The sequence below is a fragment of the Lontra canadensis genome, unplaced genomic scaffold, assembly GCF_010015895.1.
Source record: "Lontra canadensis isolate GAN:19392208 unplaced genomic scaffold, GSC_riverotter_1.0 scaffold34, whole genome shotgun sequence".
Lineage (NCBI taxonomy): Eukaryota > Metazoa > Chordata > Mammalia > Carnivora > Mustelidae > Lontra > Lontra canadensis.
This window is the reverse complement of record NW_022631028.1, coordinates 18,101,352-18,113,467: the sequence shown is the minus strand read 5'-3', so window position 1 is coordinate 18,113,467 and position 12,116 is coordinate 18,101,352.

Genomic DNA, 12,116 nt, shown 5'->3' with positions numbered 1-12,116 from the left:
CACCATCCAGGCACCCCTACTGCTGCTTCTTTTAAATAGTATCAACCATAGTGTATTAAACTTTCCATTCTGTATTTTCATTTGTGTTTTACTAGCCTTTAGGGGTTGCATGGGGGTCTTACAAAATGAGTCACCAGTAGAGAATACGTAGCAAGTTTAAAAGGGAGGGAGTACATGAGAAAGAGTTTGAGGCTCCCTCAATAAATCTATTTAAGTAAGATTAATAAAATCATGTGTAAAAATTCTTCCACACAATGAAAATTCAAGATTGTTTCCCTGGTGAATTTAATCAACAAATGATCCTACTACCTATTAAAATAGATAAAATTTAAAAATCTGAAATTAAATTTAAATTTAAATTTAAAAAGAGATGACATTTGAGTTAGCAAAAACAGAGAAGAACTAGTAATTTCATCCACTGCTAGCCAAAATGTAAAACGGTACAATTACTTTAGAAAACTCTTTCTCAGTTTCTTATAAAGTTCAACATGCAGCCCCCACATTTCCACTTTTACCCAAGGAAATAAAAAATGTATGTCCACAGAGATTTATGTTTATGGTGGTGTTATCCAAAATAATTATAAAATGGATACAACTCAAATGACCATTCAAAGGATAAATATACTGTGGAGTTTCCATATAATGCAATACTACTTGGCTATAGAAATAAAGAAACCACTGATACACATATCCCAAATAAATCTTAAAAATATTATACCAAGTTAAAAAAGAAAGACTAAAAAAGGAGTGCATTCTATATGACACCTTTTATATGAAATTCTAGGAGAGTCAAAATTAACAAACAGTGATAGCAGATCAGCCTGGTCCTTGGAACAGGGACTGGATTGAAAACATAGGGGAATAAGGGATATTTCCAGGGTGATGGAAATGGCCTATATCTTGATTGCAGTGATGTTTCTTATATAAAATCATTCTTAGGTGATATGTTTATAAACTCGTTAACCAATATATTAAATATGCATGCATTCTTGTTTATTTCAATTATACCTCAATAAAGTTTATATAAAAGTTTAAAAAAAATCCTATGATCTGGGCAAATTATGCAGCTCTTCTCATCTATTTTTAGCATGTATAACCTCAAGAGATATTTTTTTTTTTACTTTCCGAATTTTAACATTTCTCTCAGTTTAATTATATGCCATGATTTTTATAATTATTGATAAAATATAAACTTGCATAATGTCTCCTCATGAACTTTTATATTTGTGTTGCTTCTTATAAAAAATTATTTTCCCATAAACTGAACAGTGGTTAATGTTGTAACACATACTTTCAAAAAAGCATTGATAGGGGAGCCTGGGTGGCTCAGTGGGTTAAGCTGCTGCCTTCAGCTCAGGTCATGATCTCAGAGTCCTGGGATCGAGCCCCGCATCGGGCTCTCTGCTCAGGGGAGAGCCTGCTTCCCCCTCTCTCTCTGCCTGCCTCTCTGCCTGCTTGTGATCTCTCTGTCAAATAGATAAATAAATAAAATCTTAAAAAAAAAAGCATTGATAAAAGTGCTTTTAGAAGACACTGATAAAGAGTGTACTTCAGGTACACTCTTAGAAATTATTTTAATATAAAATACCATTGGATTCTCTTGCTTCACATCCTTGTTCTTCAGGGAGTGGTATCCCATAATTTGATCCAAAATAGTCTTCTCTATGCTAGATTTGTCAAAGTCATATCAGACTTCTTCACATCTTGTCACATATGAAGTTATGAAGGAAACCGTTGGTTCCTTGTGATTTTTTTTTTTAAATCTCCTTTTCTTAGGAGATGTGTTGCTCATGTTTCTACAATGGGACAAGGTTTTAAGCCCATGGGATGGTAAATCCTGCATGTCCTAATTATTCCATTCAGAAAAGATATGTGGAGAGATAGCCAGTCTTAAAAAGTAACCTGATAGAATCAAATATAGTTAACAACCCAGCTATTTGTTTTCAGAGCAATTCAAAATTGTGTAATATGTCTGCTACAGTTGGAATATTTCTGGCTCAATTATAACTGAAAGAATTCTTGAATTAACAGAAGTTAAAACAATTTTAGAGGGTTCTAAACCTCAATTGTGATAGTAGTTACATGGGTTCACGTATCTGTCGAAGGTAATGGATTCATACACTTAAGATGAGTGCATTTTCTCCATGTAAATATACATTGAAAAGCTTAATAATCATTTCAAAAGAGTAACTTTACAGTGGAGAAACAAGTCCAACAGCACCTCATCCAGGTAATCCAGGTTAACATCAACAGTGGTAAGCCGTGTGGATGGTATTTACCCTTGATTTGATGTAATAAAATTGGTATTTAACCTCTGTGGGTTTTTTCCCCCCAAATCCACAGTCCCATTCTAATAGTGAGAAAAATATTTTTAAAAATCCCAATTATGAAACAGTCTACAAAACATCGGAGTAGTGGGGTACCTGGGTGGCTCAGTGGGTTAAGCCTCTACCTTCGGCTCAGGTCATGATCCCAGGGCGCTGGAATTGAGCCCTGCATCGGGCTCTCTGCTCGGCGGAGAGCCTGCTTCCTCCCCTCTCTCTGCCTGCCTCTCTGCCTACTTGTGATCTCTCTCTCTGTCCAATAAATAAATTAAAAAAATATTTTAAAAAAAATCTGAGTAGTATTTTCCAAAAGTGTCAGTGTCATCAAAAACAAGGACAGGGTGCCTGGGTGGCTCAGGTCATGATCCCAGAGTCCCTGGATTGACTCCTGCATCAGGCTGCCAGCTACTCAGGGAGTCTGCTTCTCCCTCTGACCTCTGCCTTTCATGCTCTCTCTCACTCTCTCTCTCAAATAAATAAAATTAAAAATCTTAAAAAAAAAGGACAGCCCAGAGGTGCCTGGGTGGCTCAGATGGTTAACCATCTGACTCTTAATTTTGGGTCAGATTATGATCTCAGGTTCATGAGACAGAGCCCCACACCGGACTCTAAGCTCAGCAGAGAGTCTGCTAAAGATTCTCTCTCCCTCTGCCCCTCCCCACCGCTCTCTCTCTCTCTCTCTCTCAAGTAAATATATCTTTAAAAAAACAAAACAAACAAAAAATACAAGGACAACTTGAGAAACTGTCAAAATAAAGAGGACCCTAAGGAGACATGATGGCTAAATATAGTGCAGCATCCTGGATGGGATCTTGTAACAACAATAACGACACAACAACAAAAGACATACAAGAAAAACTAAGAAAAAATGAATTAAGCATGGATTTTAATTAATAAAAATATGTCACTACTGGTCATTAGTTGTGACAAATTATGTAAGATGCTAATAATAGGGGAAACTGGGTGTAGAGTTCATCAGAACTCTCTGTACTAACACTGCAACTTCTCTGCAGATCTGAAGCTCTTCTCCTAAAAGTTTTGCCAAAATCATTTTGAATGAAAGGCATATATATAAAATATATGGGAGTTCATATATACTAATGAGGGAAGCAGAATTAGGGTGATCATATAACTTACTGTCCAAATCTGGACATTATTATTATTATTTTTTTTGTAGTAGAAGGGAGGCTATTAATAGTTACATGAAGATAAGAGGCCTAAGTTAAGACGTATGGTCACCCTAAATACAAAGTCATATTAAATGAATATTAAATATTCAAATTCTTATTTCATGCTTCCCATATTTCAATCCATTCTCTATCACTTACTGGTTGGGTAAATTTACTACATTCTCTATCACTTACTGGTTGGGTAAGTCGCTTAAACTTACTGAACATCATTTGCAATTTGAGAAGGAGAATAATATTTACCTTATAAAATTTGGGAGAACTGAATGAGATGATCAAATTAAAGAGCTTACTCAGTAAATTCCTAGCACATGATCAATACTCATTAAATGATAGATAATATTTGTGCATATGTAGACATTAGTGAATTTTGCCAAAACTTGCCTACCTAATTATACTGAATCCTCTATACTAATATATCTTCTTGTTTTCCAGCCTAACTCAGTGGTGGTCATATAAATACTACACTTCTAAACAGTTAGTTCAGATGTCACCTAACAATTCCCAGGTCCCATCCAAGATGGGTTAGGAGACTGAAGCACATCTACAATAACAATGTTAATTAACATGATAACATTAAAAAAAATGATATTGACTATACAGCTTCTTTTATCTTCAGATAACACTCTCTCTCACACTTCTCCTTATCTTGGAATATCTGTTAGTCTCATGGCCCGAACACCCAACTGCAGAAGCAGAACATGGACAAGGCTGCCACACATTCACTTAGATACAGGGATTGGTCCAGACATGGGTCTTAGACTGAAGCAGAGTCACTCTGTATCCTTTGGGAAAGAGAGGTAACTTTTACCTTTGGATTCATGACCTCTAATGATGTTAACCCAGAGCTACCAATGGTCCTTTCCACACATGAAAAGACATTTCCTGAGGGTTAAGTCAATACACAAGTAAACAAAACTAAGAGGCAGAGAGAAGACAGAGTTCTAGTGTCATGGTTTGAAATCCTGTGTTCAACTGTACCCGAATTGCATGTCCACACAAGAGTTTTTTCCTGCTTAAGTTAGTTTGAATTGTTTTCTGTCACTTACAGCTGAAGAAGCCACAACAAAAGAGTGAATTTCCCATTACATTCTGTGCTTGCCTACACCACAGTAGCTATCATGCTGTACATGATTTCTTGAATTTTCTTTTCTCTCTAGGCTAAAATATTTTATAAAGACTGCAAAGACTCAATCTTTATCAAGTTAGAATCCCTCCCTCTTGGTTGTTGACTTGGAAATGGGTTGAATAAATAAATGTTACAACTCTTACACAGGTGAGTTGAACTCTTTGTCCTCCATCATTAGAATTTGCAAAGAGTAAGTGAATAGAAGGACAAAGTCACTGGTTTGATTCTGGACATTTTCCTCCTCCATTATCGTCTCTATTTCAATCTGTTATGAGGTCATTTTTCTCTGATGCTTTGCTTGTCCTTGAGGAACAGGCTTGCAAGATAAGTCACATACTCACTACTTTTTTTCATTACTCACTGCATTAAAGTTCAAGGGGTTTTCTACTCTTTGCTATTATCCGGTTGATCTTTTACTTCTTTAGCTGACACTGTGCTGTCTCTGTATTTGCAATGCCTTGCCCACATTTGCTCACTGGTAATATTCACTATACTGAGCAGAACTTTTTCAACTGTAAATGATGGAAACCTAACACCAACTAGATGAAACAAAAAGAGATAATTTTGTTGAGTCATACTGTTGGATGTCCAAAGGGAAAAATGAACTTCAGATATGGCTGGATCCAGGTACTTAAAAACGTCTTGGGCTGTTTATCTTTCAGGGTTGTTGGGCTTTGTGTCTCTTTGACTGTTGGTTTTATTCTCTCCTGTTGTGGCCAGGCTCCTTGCATTGGCAGATAAGACAATCACAGATTACCACCTTTACAGGATCATTAAAGATCAAAATCTAAAAGTAATAAAGAGATCTCTATGCCAATGGCCATAAAACAAACACAAAAAATATCTAAAAGTAATAATATTGGGCAAAACTGAGTCATGCTTTGCACCAGGATGTGATCATCCAGGGGTTGAAAGACTCACTAGAACTATGTGGGCAAAAGAAAAGTAATCCATGCTGTAAATAATAGTTGCTCACTAAATACAAAGAGGAGGAGGAGCAGAGGATGGTGGAAGAGGAGAAACCAACATATAACTCCTTTTTATTGTAATAAAGGGAAGCTAATTTACAGATCTTCTTGTTTTTAGGTAGCAAAGGAGTAAGTTCAAGACAGAAGTTACATAGAATATCATAGTCCACTCCTCAAGACAGTCCTTTTTTCATGACTTTTTCCATTTTCCACTCTGAAACACATGCATGCATCAAAATGGCAAGCTTAAAGAAATTCTGTCACCATCACCATGCTCTCAAGTTTTATTGCTTTGCCAAGGGGTCACACAAGTGTTCGTGGTAACTGAGTTCTATTAAATTACAATATCAAATATTTTTGTTGACTCACCATACCTGCTAGGCATATAATCAACTCACATGCATCCCACTTCATTTCTATACATTAAGCCTTGACTTCCACACCTACCTCACTTCTTATTGTCCCAAATATTTTCCCTAGAATTTTGAAAATATCTGACTGCACTGCTTAAAATTTTGGAACACATGTACACACATAATAACTAACATATGGTAGCATATCTTCAATTAGTTCTCTCAATTCTGAATTAGATACTCTAGATCAGTGGTTCTTACCTGTAGGTGATATTGCCCCCCAGTGGATGTTTGGCATTGTCTGGAGATATTTTCAATTGTCGTGATTGAGAGATCTCTTCACAAATCTAGTTGGTTGAGGCCAGGGATGCTGCTAAACATCCTATAATGCACAGGGGAAAAAATAAAATAAAATTCAGTAGTGCTGAGGTTGAGAAATCCTAATCTGGATTAATAGGCCATGGATTTTGGACAAAATTCTATTATTTAATTTTTTTATCACTTTCAATATCTATAATGAATTCAAACAGATGGAGAAAGAATTTCAATCTTCTTTGTAATTTTTTTCCTATATTCTTTCTATTTTTTTTTCTTTTTCAAGACATGTCCAATATATCATGACATTACAATTGGGTTCTTAGATCTTTAATAAAAAAGTGAAATAAAAAACACAATGCACTTAAACTCAAGAAACCATGGTCCTAGTTTCAATTATGTCTTTTACTAGAGTTATGATGTGGAAAAAATCGTTTAATCCCTTAGAAACTAATTTTCCACCTTTTCGATATAAAATATTTAGATCATTGATTTCAAATGTTTTTTCATCTAATAAAGAAGACCACAGTGTAAAAAGAAATTCAAAGAAATGCCATTGGGGAAGAAAATTGAGAAACCAGGAACCTTGCTAATTTAGCTCACCTCCTTTCTCCACAGTGGTACCAGAATGTGGATTTTTCTTAATTCATTTTACTAACCACAGAATTCAATTAACTCTATTTTCCTTTCCAGCACTAATGTTTAATGACTAAAGGAAAATTTATCTTAGGCCCCATTTTTATAATTCTTTGCTCTCTATCAGGGATTAAAGTTTGACCTAATAAAATAACCAATATCTATCCTTTTAGATACCAACATGTAGAAACATTTTGGAGATAAACACAGAGAGATCTCTTTGGGAATTATTCTGATACTTGTATTTCCAAGCATAACGCCAATCTAGTGCAGGTGACATTTTAGGTGAAGGTACCATTTTACTTCTGTCAAATAATGTGAAAAGATAGCTTTTTCAAGACTTGCCGAAAAAGGACAGTTCTAAAATGCCAAGCCACAGAGCAAACCATGTTCCTGAGACAAAGACAAGTGACGGAAGGTCACTCCCTAGAGCATCCACTTGCTCTGGGGTGGGGGGGGGGGGGGGGGGGGGGAAGCCTCATAATCAGAAAAATACTTTTAATTTTTTAAAAAAGGAAAAAAGTGCAAAACAATATTTTTAAAAAGATTTTATTTATTTATTTGACAGAGAGAATCACAGTGAGAGAGGGAACACAAAGAGAGGAGCAGCAGAGGGAGAGGAAGAAGCAGGGTTCCCACTGAGCAGGGAGCCCAATGTGGGGCTCGATCCTAGGACCCTGGAATCATGACCTGATCTAAATGCAGATGCTTAACAACTGAGCCACCCAGGCACCCTAAAAAACAATCTTTTTGTTGTTAACAGGATTCTTCTAACAGTGTTTAAACTAAAATTTGCAAGTAAGGTTTGGGAGGGCCAGAAAATGAGCAGGGATATAAGGCAAGCAAAGGCACTTACTGAGAATTTATCCATCTTTTCTAGTCCATCCCAATTCATTGATGTATAATCGTTTTCAGTAGCTTTTCATGTTCTTTGTATTTGTGTGGTATCAGTTGTCATGTCTCCTCTTTCATTTATAAGCTTGTTTGAATCCTCTCTCTTTCTTCATGAGTCTAGCTAAGGGTTTACGTATTTTGTTTTCTTTTCACAACACAAGCAATTAGTTTCACGGATCATGTCTACCGTCTCTTTACACTCGTCTTCATTTCCTTCTGCTCCAATCTTTATGATTTATTTCCTTCTTTTAACTTTGACAATAGTTTGTTCTTCTTTTACTAGTGCCTTGAGGTGTAAAGTCAGGTTATTTATGTGAGATCTTTCCTTTTTCTGATTGTAGGTGTTTACCACTGTATAAACGTCTTTCTTAGAACTGTGTACTACAAGGTTTAATATGTTGCATTTTGCTGTATTCCATAGGTTTTGATATATTGTAATTTCATATGTCTGAAGATTTTTGTTTGTTTCCCTTTTGTATCTTCTTTGCTCCCACTGGTTGTTCTGTAGCATGTTGTTTAATCTCCAAATATTTGTGGATTTTCAGTTTTCTCTTTATAATTGATTTCTATTTCTATACTCTTGTGGTCATTAAAAGTGCTTGATATGATGTCAATCTTCTTATATTTTTCTGAAGAACACCTACAGATGGTCAACCGGCACATGAAAATGTACTCAACATCACAAATCATCTGGGAAATGCAAATCAAAACACAAAACATCACCTTGTACATGAGAATGGTTATATCAAAAGCCAAGAGATAACAAGTGTTGGAGAGGTTGTGGAGAAAAGGGAATACTTGTGCACAGTTGACGGGAAGATAAACTGGTGCAGCTGCTATTGAAAATGTATGACGTTTCCTCAAAAAGTTAAAAATAGAACTACCACATGATCCAACAATCCTACTTCTGGGTATATATACAAAGGAAATGAAAACAGGATGTTGAAGAGATGTCAACAATCTCATGTTCAATGTAGCATTATTCACAGTAGCCAAGACATGAGAACAGCATAAGTGTCCTTCAATAGATGAACAGATAAAGAAGATGTAGGATGGATACATACAAAAATATTATTCAGTCATGAGAAAGAAGGATATCCTGCAATTTGTGACAATATGGATAGACCTTAAGAGCATAATGCTAAGTGCACTAAGTCAGACACAGAAAGAAAAATATTGTATTATCTCATTTATATATGGAATCTAACAAACAAACAAACAAACAACTTGTAGAAAGAGAGACTAAAATGGTGGTCACCAGAGGCAGGATGGTTGGGGGGAAAGGGGAAATTATAACCAGAGTACAAACTTCCAGTTTTAAGATGTAAAAGTTCTGGGGATCTAATGTACAGCATGGTGATTATAGTTAATAAAACTGTTTAATATATTTGAATGTTCTCATCACAAAAAAGAAATGGTAATTATGTGATATGAGGGAAGTGTTAGCCAACGCTATGGTAGTCATCATTTTGCAATATATAAATGTATCAAATCAACACTGTATACCTAAACTGTTACATAATTATATCTCAATAAAACTGGGGAAATGTTCTTTTCTAAATCCTGCTCTTTCTTTCCCTTCTCTCTCTAATAATGTTAAACATTTTGGTTTCTTTTTTTAATTACAAAACAAAATTTCCCAGGTGACTAATGTAGAATATTAATCTCAAAAAGTGTTAATATTTTCTTTTGTATTTAAGAAAGTAGATGACCAAATATACCCTTTTGTGGATATTCCCCATTCCCATTGCCAAATAAATTTTCTGAGAAGTTCTACAGCAAAATTAACTTTTTAAATTGTTTCCTAAAGATATTTCACAATTGAACTCTGCCCCAAACTTCTTTATATTTTTCAAGTAATAGCTATTAAAACCTATGAAGCTACTAGCAGAACAAATTCTGGAAAATGTTAATCTTTGACTTTTATGTTTCTGTCCATCTCTTCTTTTCAAAATTCTTTGCAATCTGGATTGTGGCCCTTAACATACTACCCCCTTAGTAACAAAAGCACTTTTGCAAGAATCCTTGAGGATTCTGAATTTTTTATCTCAATGTTGTCTTTTAAGTATCCATCATGATTGGCTTTTCTGCAAAGTATATAACAGAACCCATCACTCACTCCTTGGTTTTCTAAGTCCCTTCATTTTCAAAGAACTATTATTATCTTCTGATTTTCCTCCTCTTAAGTGTTTTTTTTTTTTTCCCCTTGACTCTTTCATCTTATAAACAAGTCACCACTAGGACTCCACCCTTAGTTCAACTATTTCTTTTGTTTTATTTTCTTTTCTTGTGTGATCTCATTTACCACATGCATTTAGTTATAACAACTGGTTGTCAGTAATTCTCAAATCCATATCTCTAGCCCAGATTCCAGTTCTGAGTTGGAAAATTAAATCTCAGTAGTTCCCAAATAATAGTCCAGAGTTTGTGAACTCTTTGTGGGTAGGAATGTTGTGTTTCATTCCCTTTTTTTTTAATTTTTATTTTTAAAGCTCAGCACTTCAATTACAGTGCTTTCATCATTACACATACTTCATACAACTTGGTTGAATCAAAATTGTGAACTAAATAAACCACATGGTTCAGTAATACATCTTAAAAATGTAAAGTCAGTTTAACTTGCCATTCGTTAAATCAATTTCTTCGGCTGTCAGTTTCATCTGAAAATTGGAAAAGATGGACTAGATAATTGCTATGGTTCCTATTAGCATTACTTTTTTGTTTCTAAAATTCTCTATTATCTTTCTTTAAAAATGGAAAACATCTTATTAAAAAAGCCACTTAAAACAAGAGAAGTCTTACATAAGCAATTATGTTACTTCAGTTACATTCATTTGACAAACTTTTCTAAATGCCAAGTATATGTCAGGCACTGAATTTGCAATTTTATTAAGATGAATAAAAAATGCTAGGTATAAGCAGAAAGATGAGGCTAACAAAGGTGATTTACATTTCCTTTAAAGTCTTATATTCTCTTGGGGCACCTGGGTGGCTCAGTCAGTTAAGGGTTTGCCTTAGGCTCAGTTCAGGATCTTGGGATCCTGAGATTGGTCCCCGAGTCAAGACCTGCACTCAGCAAAGACTCTGCTTGAGATTCTTTCCATCCCTCTTCCACCACCCACTCACATTCTCTCTTTCTCTAAAGAAAATAAAATATTTAAAAAAAAGTAATGTAAAATACTTTCCTAATTTTGAAATGTAACAAAACTGAATCTAATTGCAAAGACTTAAAAAAAAATTGCACTATGTTAACCATCAAATCATTATTCCATTTTGTGTTTACTACAAACTTCAAAAAGATTAAGGAAAAAAGGAAAATCAGGAAAAAAATAACATTGGCCAAATATCGCTCAGAAGTACTGGAAGGCCAAATAATGGTGGCCAGTCATGGAGTAGAGTTATGAGTGAGGCAAATGACCTATAGACGTTCATAAGTAAAAAGCCATCTGCTAAAGCACTAGATGCTATCCTGTTCAATTTTTTTCAGAGATACAGAGATGATTCAGAAATCTCAAGAGATTGAGAAAGATTTAAATTTAACCCTCCTCACACTTGAGTGAAGAACATTTAAAAGAGTTGTAACTAATGTAGACTAAAAATTAGTGATGAGCAACTTTCAGTTGCTCTTATGTCTTTAACACTTTCTCTAAATTATACAGTAAAACATTACATAAAATACTGGAAGAAAAGCTAACATAAAAATAAATCACATGGGGGCCTATTTCTAATAGGTAAAACCATTTATTATTAGTTTTTGCACTTGGTGGAAAATATGAATGGCTGTTTGTGATCCCCTTTGCATGACCCTTTTTGCATTCAGGGTCCAGTCCCCACTCATCTTGATATTCCCCATATGTAACTGAGTATGTGTCCACAAGTAGAAGGTTGAATTCAACTAAGTGAAGAGGAAAAAGGAAACATATAATATATGCATGATTGATATTACCATATAAAAAAATGTGTAAATATGGCAGGAGCCCTTTTAACTGGCCTCTACTTAACTAACCTATTGAATTAATTAAGAATCCCAGTTTCCCTTGCAAAGCCCATAATTTATGTTCATCACCCAAGCCCTGCTCAAGGCTACTAAATTATGGTCTAATAGTCTCTCATTTCTGCTACCACCAGATAAGCTTGCATGCTTACTAAGAACAATTTGTATTTTTTCCCAAATCTTTTTTTCTCCAGGTGTACTTTTTGTTACTTCTTTCATTATTTATACAACTAATGGAATATGAGCATGGAAGAGAACAGTTCTTTAGAAAAGAACAAATTAACAATTTAACAAATTGTTAAAAAAAAAAAAAATA